This window comes from Glycine max, chromosome 6, assembly GCF_000004515.6.
Source record: "Glycine max cultivar Williams 82 chromosome 6, Glycine_max_v4.0, whole genome shotgun sequence".
Classification (NCBI taxonomy): domain Eukaryota; kingdom Viridiplantae; phylum Streptophyta; class Magnoliopsida; order Fabales; family Fabaceae; genus Glycine; species Glycine max.
In genome coordinates, this window is record NC_038242.2 from 5,957,925 (window position 1) to 5,972,384 (window position 14,460).

At 29.9% G+C, this 14,460-nt stretch overlaps 3 non-coding genes across 3 annotated transcripts; all 3 read right to left on the reverse strand.

Moving 5' to 3' along the window:
* Positions 1 to 8,580: 8,580 nt before the first annotated feature.
* Positions 8,581 to 8,698, reverse strand: LOC113001997 (U5 spliceosomal RNA). The gene has a single exon (XR_003267528.1). It is a non-coding gene; the product is annotated as a U5 spliceosomal RNA (small nuclear RNA).
* Positions 8,699 to 10,686: 1,988 nt separating this feature from the next.
* LOC113002061 (U2 spliceosomal RNA) lies at positions 10,687 to 10,882 on the reverse strand. The gene has a single exon (XR_003267589.1). It is a non-coding gene; the product is annotated as a U2 spliceosomal RNA (small nuclear RNA).
* A 1,064-nt stretch (positions 10,883 to 11,946) lies between these two features.
* On the reverse strand, positions 11,947 to 12,065 carry LOC113001986 (U5 spliceosomal RNA). Its single transcript, XR_003267517.1, has one exon. It is a non-coding gene; the product is annotated as a U5 spliceosomal RNA (small nuclear RNA).
* Positions 12,066 to 14,460: the final 2,395 nt, after the last annotated feature.

Below are 14,460 nucleotides of genomic sequence, written 5' to 3' on the forward strand. Positions count from 1 at the left end.
GTTTAGTTATTGTTGTTCAAAATTTTTAAAAATTAAGTTTCACAAAATATCCATATATCACGTAAACCTTTTGAAATTCCCATTCTTTTTAGAGATGGAATAAAAAATCATGAGTTGCCAATCGGATGAAAATGGATAAGGTGAGGATGAAATATCAAAAAGGTATCCAATCTTATATCTGAGTTTGAAAAAAAAAACACTCATACTTACTCTTATAGTCATAAAGTATCAACTTTAATATTGATTCTGTATTGTTAGACATTTATATACTTCGAAAAAAAGATATGTATTTCTATTTTTTTAGGATTAAACAAAAAGATTAACAAATAAAAGTGCTAATGGTATATTCAGTCTGTAAATTGTTAAAGCTTTCATGAAAGTCAGGCTAAGCAATAAAATACCTTTTTTTTTTTAATCAGCAAATATGGACGAAATCAGAAATTCAGCTTGAGGAACATCAACAACAAAAAATTTATGTATTATTTTTATCGAATTTTTATTCAGAGTTTTGTTTTCGACGAGGGATAAAGTATCTGGCGAGATGAATGTAACTTATATTTTATTTTGTTATCCCTTGTCTTATAATAACAATTATTTGTGGGTCCCGTATAATATAATTATGATTTAATTTTTTTTTACACATTTAATATGAACAAAAGGCGCACACACACACACACACATATATATATATATATATATATATATATATATATATATATATAATTTTTAATAAACAAAATACATATAAAGTATAAAATAATATGTAAAAAATAAGTTAAACTAATAAAATAATTTTGAGTAATTATATATAGATATCTTAACATCACAAAGATGCTATAAAAATCCAATATTTCTCTTTAGAGCATTAGGGTCGGTCTAATCGTGAAAGTTAAAAAAGATACATAAAAACTTAAGTTTGATCATTAAATGTAAATGATTTTCAATCTATTTATGTTTCCGAACGTTTAGGTTTGATCAATTATATGAATTCTAAATGTTTAAGTTTGATCTTTAATATATGATTTATTTATTTTTCGTTTTCTTGACTCTTTCCCTCGTCTTCTTTATGAGTTTCGTCTAGAAGAAAAATTAATTTACGGTTCAATGATTAGGAATACCAAAATCACTTAAATTTGACTTTTCCATGGAATCAAACAGCAATAACACCTTTTATATATATATATATATATATATATATATATATATATATGTTAAATGAATATTTTAAAATAAACTATATAAATTATTCTCACTCAATCAGTATAAATGTATAATCTATATGTGATAGATGTTCAATAGCACTTGTACACAACCACTGTAATATTAATTTAACACATCAGAAAAAAAAAATGAAAGAGGTGCAAATCTCGTCACACGCTTTATTCTCTCGTCCACGTGCTTTTATATGGTTGAAAAATATAAAAAGTACCATATATACAAAATTGTTAGACGACAGGATAAGAATGTTTCCAATTTACAATTAGGCACAGTACCAAAAAAAGAATTAAAAATTAGGCTGAAAGACTGATCTTTTGTTCTCATCTTGAAAATCAGAATAAGAATAGTCTCAAATTATAAAACATGGATATCTACGCCGTTCAATTTCAAAACGGCTCTAAAGAGTTCTACAAATCGTAAATAAATACTGAATAATTGATATATTTGTTTATAAAACAATGTCATCATATAAAAAAAACAATTAGGTAAATATTTTCTTAATAAATGCTTATGCCAAAACGAATAAAGAATAGCCAGCAAAAGAAAAAACGTGTGTGTATATATATATATATATATGACTTTAAATTATAGTGCGTGTACATAATTCAAGCATACTAAATTTTTTATTTACACAATCTAAATATCTAGTACATCTTTCAAGTTCGAACTTAATACCAGCTATTATTTATTAATTATAATTATAATTAACAACACTTTATTATTTAAAAGCTCCAAGTTTTGACAAAAACCTCTCTTATAATTTTTGTCGAAATCTTGGTTTGAGCCTGGCCGTAAGAACCATACTATAGTAGAAGTGACATATTATCTTGCAAAAAAGAAGTGACATATATTATCTTTGCCCGATCATGTTTGACTTTAAACCTGTGAACCATGTAGAAATCTTGCAAATCTCTCCATTAAGCCCTTATGATCTGTATGCCATAAAGTACATTGTATTTTATTGGTGCCACTTATTTCAAATCTATATTTATTAATCGACACGATTTATCTCTCCGCTCAAGTCCACTTTCATTAATTGTTATGGAATACGCCACGCGTTATTTGGAGATTTGTCAAACAAACAAAAAAAACTGTTTTACTGGAGTATTTCTTTTGAACCCTAATAAAGTAATCTAACTTATTGATTTCCGTTCTTTTTAATTCCACTACACAAAATAAAAATAATAAAAAAAAGGAAAATGAAGCAGGGTTTGATAGGTTATTTAGTTATTTCACGACGCTAAACAACATTCTAGAAGGATATGTATGAGGATTTGATTCCTAGTTACGTATAATCTTGCTAATAAAACAATTATCACATTCTCTCTGGTGTTCGATAGGACCCCTTATATTTTAATGCCATTTCTTAGTTATCCTATGACGTTTTCAATATTATTAAAAGCCTCATCAGAATCTCAATCACAAAGTCTAACTTGTAGTTGTTATTTATTCATTTTACTAATCAACAGGGCATCCCATTGTGTAATGTCCACCGTCAACATAAAAGTATATCTTATTGCATTTGAGATTATTCTCAGAGCTTGACCTAAATTATTCTTAATTAAATAACGAGGAACACGGTCTGTTGTGCACTAAGGAGATAGTTATCGGACTTTCTGCAATTTGCAAGTTGCAACTCCATAATAAAGATTCCCACATCCATTATTTTAAAATCAATTTGGTGAACTCTTGCGTGAATACAGCTTTTAAGATAAATAAATGGAAGATGGTTAATAATAGTAGTTAATTTATTTGTTTATGGTTACTAATGACTTGAATCGCCTTTCAAGGGGCTATGTAAGTCAGATGTCAATTTGGTTTGGGCTACAAAATTAATAAATTATTTTTTTTGAGACATGTTTAGGCTTTTTAACAATTTTAGTTATATATTAGGGCCTAATTGATTGTGATAGGCCATTTCTCAGAAGATGCCTTGAGTGTTCCTTTGTTTTAAGCTTCGGGTTAGAATTCGATCTCCTCGCCTTGCATATGTTTGGCTGGTGGGAATCAATCATTTTGGCTATGTCGTTTTTTCTTTATTGTTTATGCAAAAAATTGAGTAAAGACAACTTTGTAGTCATAAAATAGAATTTGTTTTCGCGGTCTAAATGATATATTTTTTTTTTATAAAATAAAAAAGCATACCAGAAAAGTTCTAACACAATTATTGAACTTGAGAAATTCTAACAGTGGGCGCGGCGCATATAGTAAAGAACTATTATGTTCATATAACGACTTTATTCAATATACATTTGTATCATATCACTCATATAGTCATATCACAGTTTCTTATGATTTCTACAAATCTATATTAGGGCTTTGAGATTTATCTTTTATGAGTTGCACGTTTATAACACTATTCAAATATCATGGACACCAATTGTTGCTAGAAAATGAATTGAAGGATCTTGGCATTTGATGGTATACATGAGGGGGAAAGGATTATAGTACAACCAACATTAATGGAAAATTATAAAGTCTCACATCGAATAAATAAAGTCAAGTTAACGTATAGAAGAATTTATAGTATAAAAAAAGCATTGAAGAATGAAACTCATTTTGTCTGAATCTTTTATATGATACTTACTATACTTGTTACATATATAGCAAAAGTTTATACTCTCACAGTTTTGTTCTTTGGCAATTCCTTCATCCGTTTTTCACATAAATCACCTTAAGACTTTTTCAATGGCATAGATCGGACAAACATGAAAGGAAACTCATAAAGCTTTACTTGCCATGTTTTGAAAAGTGTCAACAACCCTTTAAGGAGGTTCCTCACTACCACAAAGAGTTCTTTCTTTTTGTGCCACTCATACATGGTGTAAATGAAGTAAAAACCCATATGGATCCAAAGGAAATAGATGCAACCCAAACAATAAAAAAAGAGACCTATGTTCTACAAGTCAAAATTGCACCAATCCAGTTGGATTTGAAGGGGGTGTTGGGAAAGTATAAAGTCCAACATCAAACAACTAAAAATAAGTGTATACAAGTATAGAAAGGTTAAATCCAATTGGTTCAAATATTATTTACAATTAGGCCTTGAACAACAAAGACATACACCCATTATATTATATGTTGTCCGTTCTTTTGTTTTTGACAGAGAACAGGCCTTTGCTTGCTGCACCCCGATTTTTATATTCTCACATCTTTGTCTTCTTATGCTTTGTTTAGTTTAGAGAAGATAAATATGATAGATGAAAATAGAAGAAATATAATTTTCAAAAAAGAGAGATAAACATTGTAATGTAACTCTCTTCAAACTCTCTCGTACCAAACTCACAATGTGCATTTCTATTTTTGTCATTTTGTTTATGCCGATGAACCAAACACAACGTTAGTCTCTGAAAATTAATTTTTGAAAATTAACTGAAATGTTTTTTATATATAAAATTTAATGGTCATTAGTCCACAGCTAGACCCCACACGACTGTGTAAATCTAATAGGTTGTATTGGTACTCAACTATCAATTTGTATTAAGAGGTTAAAATCCAAGTGGTTAATATTGCTGAATTTCTCTCTTATTCAGATTTTATTATTATTAATTCAATCAAGTATAAAATCCAACTTATGGACAATTGTATTATTCTTAATCCAAGATGAAACCTCTTTCAAAAAAATAAAATAAAAATATATCCAAGATGAAACTGGCGCATCTTTCCTGCATCACCTACACCGTCAACTCCCGCTTTATCTGCCTGAACCATGGAAGCAATTTTTTAGTACCTCAAATTTATGTCGTAAAAAAATATCACAAATTATGCATTGAAACCAGAAAAAAAAAATCAATTAAAAAGGATTAAAAAAACATTTCACAACTAAAAAAAATTAATTCAAAAGATTAAAAAAAGACATATTTCAAATTTAAGGGACAAACAAATATATTTTTTAATATATTTAGTAGCGTTGGAGAACGGGACAGGAGGTAAATTTGGAAAGAGAAAAATGTTGAAAAGTTAAATAGATATTTACAGTAGGATGAATTGACAGAATTTAGATGTGAAGATTTAAATGATTGGGAGGAAGGAGCATTTCTGTTCATCCTAAGAAGACATTAATTTGACTGACATGATTGAATTGTTGCAGTGCACGCACTTATGTCTATCGAACTGTTCCAGGAGAAGGGTTTTGAGGCCGCGTTTGGCGGCGTTGTAGGCCAGCTCCGATGATAATGACGTCGGACTCTGAAACTGAAAAGCACAGTGTGGTGGCGCTTCTATTGTTACCTTAAAATTCATAATAGGGAGTGGATTCCTTTGCCCAGGGTATCATTTTTTCACGTTATAATGCTTTTGTTTTATTAAGACTAAATAAAATTAGGTGGAAAGAAGGCAGGATAGGAAGGGAAAAAAGGTAATATATGATACATTCAATAAATTATTATAAACTTAATGATAGTAAATTAAATACATTAATAATTTAATGAACGATACGTTAAATTAATTACTAGATAGATGAGAGTTTATATAAGTTTATAGTATTTTATGAAAGATACTTTAAATTTTCTTAAGCATTACATATATTTTATTTAAAATTTATTACTTTATTCTATTAGGAATATTATTGAAAAATGACAAGAGAATATAGCATTATTTCAAATATTTCCGTGTTATATTATGCATTTTGATTAAATGTTATATTGATAACATGCTATACTATTGAGAACAAGCATGCATTACTTTTAGTATGCATATTCTAAACTTTTCATTGATTAAATGTTATATTGATCGAGAGCGTGCTACATTGTGTATTTTGCGAGATTTATCAACATAATTAAAGCATCTAACAAAAAAAAATAATATAGATTGTTATAAAAAAAAGTAAAATATTACCACATAATACTAAATCAATACAAGAATATTAAAATTCATTTTGGTTTCATTCGATTCCAACATTAGGAATAATTTTTTTAAAACTAAATTAAAATAAAATGCATATTTTTTTTTTTAGTGTTTTGATATCTGTTTAGTTTTTTTTTTCCTTATGATTTAAAATGGTTTGATTTGAATACCCTTAATTTCCAGTGACAATTTGTTAGGTTATCATAAGTCAAATCAAAAGTTTGTTTAAACTTTAAATCATAATAACCTTAGGTCTCGTTCGAATAAAGCAGCACAATTTTCTCAAATAATCTTTTATTGAGTATTTAACAATTTTTTAATATATTATTTTTAATAATGAATTAAAATTTATTAAAAATATAAAACTGAAGATAAAAATGAGAAAATAAGAAATAAAATTCATATAAATTTATAAATTCTAATAAATATTATTTAGTACAACAAATATGTTTCTAAATTTTTTCTTTAACCAAACTCAGATTGAGCCAATGTACTGAAAAAATAGATAGGAACAATACACAAAGGAACCCGTCAAAAAAACAATATAGAAGGAAAAGACCACAAATCATTAATGACAGCTGCGATAGATGCGTTATACACGAAGATGAATTTAAACACATGCGTACTGATTTAACCTTTTGTACTCTTTTTAATTTTTTTGGAACTCTTGGGTTTGGTAAGAGATAAATTACTGAGTGAAATATATTTTTATTCTTTAATTAAAATATTTTGAAATTTGATTTTATTTTTTATAAAAACTAATATATTCTTAATGTTCATATTTACCAAAACTAACAGTTTTAATATTGTATGAAGAACTAAGACTAATTATTTTTGTTAAAATATATTAAATTTATATATAGAATAAATTTGAATTTCAAGATATTTAAAAACATATATCTTATGATAAATTATTATATTTTAGTTTAACCAGCTATTTGATGTATTAATAAAATGTGATTGTTCTATCTTATTACTTATTTTATTACGTAAAATTAGTATTAAAATTAATAAGAACGAAGGAAGGAGTGAGATTATCAAACAATTGGATAAAATAGATCTGACATATCTAACGTATATATAGGAATTAGGAAGGAAGGAGGAATTAAATTACACCACCATATATGTTACATATACAAAAATTAAATCATCAATATTCAATAACTTTTTTTTTTTGCTGAATTAATTATTGTGGGATTATTTTAGCTTAATTAATTGTAGTCTTATTCAACTTAAGAAAAATTGTCTGATAAGAAATATTAGTGATCTCTAAAAAAAAAATACTATCAAACAAATATCTGTTGCTTTTTTTAAGGAGTTGATATAAACTCCCTTTTTTCAACATCATTCGATCGTAAGATTTTGAAATACAATTTTAAGCAATGAGAATAAATAGATAAATGAGGATGGAGCATCCAAAATCTATTAATAATACTTATACATTACTGTAGGATTGTCTAGGCTTAATTAGCTATCTTAAGAAAAACAAGGTTGATAGTGAGTACCATGTAATAAAGCACTCAACTATAGCTAGAGCCTCACAACTAGTTGCACTCAGAAGGCCAATTTATCACATTTGAACGTTGAATTGGTGCCCTGGTCATCAATGTCTCTTAGGACCACCGAAATTTCGGAGCTCAACATGCTTCATCAACGGTCCAAATGAAGGACATTAAGCTGTATTGGATTGGGCTTGGACTGAAACGGATTTTATAAGGCTTCATGCAGATAATGACCAACTTTGAATGAAGCTGGTAGGTAATCTCAGTATTACAAGGTCTTGGACTCAGTGAACAGAGCAGAAACAAAGTGCCAAGTGCAATCATACATGATAACTTGGGTTTCATTCTTATAGGTTCAATTGGCAGCTGAATTTGGAGCTTAAGGTGGCTGGGTGCATGGCTCAATTGGGAGCACATGTGGGTCATATCATAGGTCTAGGATGAAAATAGTCATGGGTAGTAGGTTAGTTGGATTTGGACCACCTGTACATAACATAAGGTCCAGCCTAATTGAAAATCAATATTTGTACCATGACTCATGAAAAAAACACAAGGATTAAAATCTTAATTTCAAAACTGGAAAGTCATTTTCAAATTCAATTTAGAATAATATTTAAATCCACACTTTAATGTTAAACAATTAGATTATTCTAGAATTAAAGTTTTGGTAATAATTAGACCCTCAATTGAAATTTAGCAAAGTTTAAAAAAGAATAATAAAAATTTAGGTTTTTTAAAGATAAAATTTTTTAAGTCACATTCTTTTGTCATGTTTCTTATCCAAAGAAGAAAGAAACCGTAACAACAGGATAATGAACGATATGCATCTCAGAATGCGGGGAACGGCCCCGAGTAAAGTCGCAAGAAGGAAACTATAAACTACAGAAGAATGTAAGACCATTGACACATTATGTTGAAAGAAAAGCACGATAACACTAAGACAGAAGATCTAACTAAAACACCAGCTATTTTACCCATATACATCAGATAAGTAAAAATATTAACTGAGAAAGAAGGGTCCTCTTTCGAAGACCCTAGTAAAAAAATTGGCGTATGCCGCTCTGAGTGACAAATACACGGTATTCTTTAGTAAAAGGCGAAAGAATAGTTCGCTTTGCATTTATCACACGGCTCCGTGCCTTAAGAAAGCCAAAGCTCCATCATTTTATAGCATAAACACTTTACTTCTCTTGGTGTATTGCTCAATGTGGGCTTTTCTTCTTCGTTACTTCTTCGTCTCATTGTTCATTTCTAGTTTCTCATTGTTCTGTTTTCTTTTCTCCAAACCAAACTCGTATAAAATATGATTTTCTTTTTGTTCAGCCAGCCTTTTTGCTGTTCATTCATTCCATGGTTTGGATTTCTTCACTTCGATTTGGTTCTCAATTCAATTTCAAAGCCGCATGCATTTTTTATTTCCTTAAATTCTTTTGGAATTCTTGGGTATTTTTTCTTGTCTTTCCGATTTTCTTCGTTCCTTCATGATCTTTGTGGATGGAAAATTATTTTTTTTTTCAAAAAAAACTGAGTACGTGCCATTTTATATGAATTTAATAAAGTCAAGCAAGCTATTTAACTTGTATTCTAACTTCTATGTGACAGGCAGGTTCTTGATTGATTGTGAAAGGCTAATGACTCTGTGTATCGGTAACCTGGATTCACGTGTTACCGAGAAAGATGTTGAAGATGAATTCCATGTTTTCGGAGTTATAAGAAAGTAGGTGAAGGTGAAGCATTACTTGATGATGTTGCATTCATTCTTTTAAAAACAATATTTACAAATTTTAAGAAAGAACGAGAATCTTGAACATATTTTACAATTTGTTCGCTTATAATCTTCACATAGAATATGCATGTCTTTAGAGTCCAACTCTTTTGTTTCATGTCTATGATTGGAGTAAGTCGATTATTGTTGATGAATTGGGAGTATTCTCTGAAGTTATGGAGTCATCAAATATGAAAAGGCTATGTCTGACCTGAACGTGTTTTCTCTCCTAATATTGTAGTGTCCCATCCCATGAGAATTTATATTTTCTTTGTCTCCTTCATTATATTAACTTTGTGGATGGCTCTGCTCTATTATATAGAGAGAAAACTATACATGTTTAACCGAGTTCAGAATGGAAAATTCAGTTGAATGACTTAAGTTAGCATTGTTGCATTCTAGTGAATTAGGTCATCAAGCAGTATCATTTCTCCAATAGACTTGTCAACTATTCAGTTTTCCTCACCAGTTCAATTTTTTTTTTGGAAATTTTAAATCTATAATTGTAGATTATTCCTGTTACTCTGTATCCTTTATACTCAGATTATATCATTGATGTTATTTATATAGTGTGTTGCAACGAAACCTCCTGGTTATGCTTTTATTGACTTTGGTGACCGCAGAGATCCACAAGATGCTATTCATGTAATGCTATGTTTAGAATCATTCTTGGAATATAATAAAATGCTGTTACTCTTGTATCACTCTCTGTAAGTAATTAGTATGTTGTTTCACACCATATATATTGCTGTCAATTCATGGTTGCCAGTTTTTAAACCTTTGTTTTCTTTCGAATATTAATGAATATGTTCTGGCATAAAGTTTTGGTCCTGTAGTTATTGTTTCTAGAAGACGGTCATCATAGTAAAGATAGTTTGCTTGACCTTTACTCCTTAAAGTTATATTCCTCTAGTTTAATTTATGTTGAAGTAAACACACTAGTCAAGTTACAAAAGGAGCATAATACTCTACATAACTTCCCCCTGCCCTCCTTTGTTCCCCTTTTTACAGGATTCTTGGGGTTGCCGTAATGTTTATGGAAATTTGTGTTTTTATCACGAGCATTTTTAAGAATCCTATCCACCATATTTATTATTTGAGAACAAAATTATAATTTTTCTTTGGAAAGTACAATTCAAAAATCCATAAATCTAAATTGAGTTAAAAAAATCTTGACAAAATTCTAGCATCTTATTAAATATCGTGAGACTCACAAGATAATCTAAACATTCTTAAGAGTACGCTTAACCTTCTAATTTTCTTATAACGTCCAATCAATGCATCATATTGTTAATTTTGCAAATTAATACCCTGCACATATTAAGGTATTCAAAAAACACAAATTTAGACTGAATTGTAGGGTGTGCCAAGCCCAAACTATAGTGTAACGCATGGACGACACTTGAGAACCCCAGTAGCAAGCTACTGTATCGGACCCTCCCCATCAAAAAAGTAATTTAATATCGTGTGGACCAATGATCCACATATCAGATATTAAACTGATAAGAACAGATACTACACTTGATCTTAGCCAAAAGGCCGAGAAAGGTATGAGTTTACACAACATACAATGCATTTTTTATAATAAAATCTGAAGCGAGTGTTATCTCATCTAAGCGATATGGGCCATCGTAATAAGTGTGTCCAAGTCTAGTTCTGATAACAAGCAAGGATAACTATCTTTTTGGGATTCAGATTGTCTGCAATCCACATTTTCCTGCAGTTGAGCGAAACTCAAGCCGTTCCATTCATCCAACAGGTTTATTTACAGCTGCCACCTCCTTGAATAGGAATGCCACATACACAAATGAGCTCCCTCCATACCGAAGAGATTTAGCTCAATTAATTAAACATGATGTGAGTTATGATAAACCCTCCCATACCTGAATTTGATTTCTCTAGATAAAAAATGAGCTCCTTCCACTTTTGTTGTGTTTGTGGCATCTTTGCACAAGGTATAACAATGTTGTTCATAATATAACAATTTTCAAATTAGTGGAAGTGATTTTCAGAAACACTGAAAAGAGTCAAAAGAAAAAAGAAGATTGATAACATTAGATGTTATAGAAACTGACATGAAGCAAATTTAAATACTTCAGTATTAAAAAAAAAAAAAGCAAACTTTTTAATTTTTATATTATTAATTTAGAATAATAGAAATTTATAACAGTCAGGATAAAAATTTGTTGCATCATTGTATTTCATTCTATTATATTAGTCTGACCGTTATAAATTTCCATTATTTCATTTCCTCCCTAAAGTTAGACATTAAAACTATTCCTCAACTGATTGATCAGAGTAATGAGTACACAAGGATCAGGTCAAAGGACAGAGAACTCAATCTAACATAATATTAACAGGTTGGGTTTCCTGCATTTCGACTTGGTGCTTTCATAGGACAGAGCCAATATGCATTTGTAGTGTTTTAAAACTCTACAAGATAGATTCCTTCAACTTAGTCTTGCAAATGTGTAGAATCTTAATCTATATTTGAGCAGCACATTGGCTTAAATAATAACAAATGGGCCTTTATTAATTGCAACACCAAATACACAACTAGTACAACAATAAAATATTTACGACAACAATGAACTTAAAACTTTAAACTAAGATTGTAGGGCCTTCGGATGAGGACCCTTTCCCAAAAATTGGCGTATGCCGCTTTAGGTGACAAATACACGGTATTCTTTAGTAAAAGGCGAAAGAATAGTTCGCTATGTATTTATCACACGGCTCCGTAACTTCCTTTCGAAATAGCTCTTTCCTTTTATAGCACACAACATACTTCAACTTAGTACATTGCTCGATGTGGGCTTTGGTGAGGGATCCAACACCCATCAGCGTAATACTTCTCCAACTCCACTTATCTGTGCGGTGCCCCCAACTCAACATGCTGTTGTTAGTCTTTCTTCCTTCCTCATTTGCTACGAATACTTTTCATGTCTTCATCTTTCATCTAGTTTTCTTGTCTTTCCTGTTACGTTGTTTTAGGTCTCAACACCTCAAAGCAAAGTAGGTAGAAGAAACTGGACCTTGGTTTAATTAAACTTGGCTTCTGCAAGAAGATTTGTTCCTTCATTTTTTGTAGCATACTAGAAACACTGAATGAGACTGATGGTTACTTAGTTGTTCAACTCCTTGTTCAGCTTCTGATTTCTCTTCTCTTCTCGTCCAGTTTCATTTTCCCTAAACCAAAGGCGTTTAAAATATGATTTTTTGTGAAAGGATGAAACAGTGTGCATGTTGGTAACTTGAATTTAGAAGTTATCAAGAGAGATTTTGAAGATGAATTCCATGTTTTCAGAGAGATATGGAGGCAGCAGAAGCATTACTTGATAATTTTGCATTTACAAATTGAAAGAAAGAACGAGAATCTTTAAGTATTTAACATATTACACTGTGAATGCTGATAATATTTCACATAGAATGCACATCTTTCTCTAAAGATGCCAATTTTTCTTTCTTGTTGATGGATTTGGGGTTGGGGGTATCCTCTGTAGCTACGGATCATCAAATATGAGAAGAAGGCTATGCCTGGGCGTAATTCAGAATATGTTTTCTCTCTTTCTAATATTGTAGTGGAGAATAAAGAAGATAAAACAGAATTATGAATTGCTTGGTACGATAATTTTTAATTTATTTGTCTCTTTCATTATAGAGAGAAACACTATACGTGTTTGACAGGATTCAGAACCGAAAATTAGTTGACTGAAGCTCTATAATTCCTAGAGAGAATGTTGATTATGCTTTCTAGGCCTGTAGATTAGCTACAATACACTGGATTACACAGTCAAGCAGTATCATTTCTTAAATAGACTAGTCAGCTTTCCGATTTTCCTTACCAGTTCACAAGTTTTCAGAAATTTTGAATTTATATGTGTAGATTCTTCCTTCTACACTGTATCCTTTTTTTACTTGATACTTCTTTAGATTAACCTATAGTTAAATTCCAACAATGGTATCTAGTAGCATGTGGTTTGCAAGGAGACCTCCTGGTTGTGCACTTATGCTTTTATTAACTTTGATGGCATGTTTTGAAGCATTTTTTTTAATGTAGTAAAATGTTGTTATTTGTTTTTTTAACTACTTCTGCATTGATTTAATGTACAAAGAATTGAGAATGGGAACAGAGGAATGGTTGCTTTGGAGGGTTATGGCAAGCAACACATGTATGACATAATGTATTTGTGTGCTACTGCAACTAACATGTGGACCACGTGAGTGCCTCCTGTGTTCTGCACATGTTCCTATTAGAAATTTGCACTCCAACAGTGTTGTAAAACTCACGGGGTGAAGGAGAAAGAAAAGAAAGGATATACCATGTAGTTTTGCAATTCGACAGTGGGCAATTTTGTCCATAAGATAATGGAAAAGGCTTCCCGCTAATCACTCTTCAAGTCTGCATATTCTTTGATGCACCTAATAGCGGCTAGTTAATATGGGTTTAAAATAAGAATTTAATCAACTTTTTTTTAAAAGGAAAGTGGAGAGTTTGATCCTGCTTCGGCTCAGGATTAATCCACTTTTAACTATCTTAAAAGTTATAAAGAAACTCGAGTCTTATATTAACTATTTTTTTAAAAATTATATATATATATATATATATATAATAAATTACCTTTAAAGTTATACATATTACGAATTACAATGGGTTGATAATGTAAAAAAATTTACTATGATACTGTAGCGTACAACAACTAAACTATTTTTTTTTAATAACCAAAATTTCAACTTTTTTAAAATGCTTAGAAAGCAGCGGTTTGTTATTATATAAATTGTTTTTTTTTCTGCAAAAGATAAAAGCGATTTATTCTAGGTAGCTTAGTCAAATGTGTAACACTTAAATCCTTTAATTAAGATTCAATTTTTGGTTGGGAATGAAATTGACTATGAGATATACCCAAAAAATGAGTTGTCCGGAATTGAGGAAGATATTGGGTGTGAAATAGAAAACCTAGATATTTATTGGTAAAAAAATGCACAATAGTAAAAGTATAAAAAAAATCAAATTGATAATGTTTCTGATATAACTCTAAATTGAAATAAAATTATTTTTAAACTGTACTATTTAATTTAATTTTTAATGTCATAATTATAATTCATGAAACATTAAAAAAAATAATTTTTACT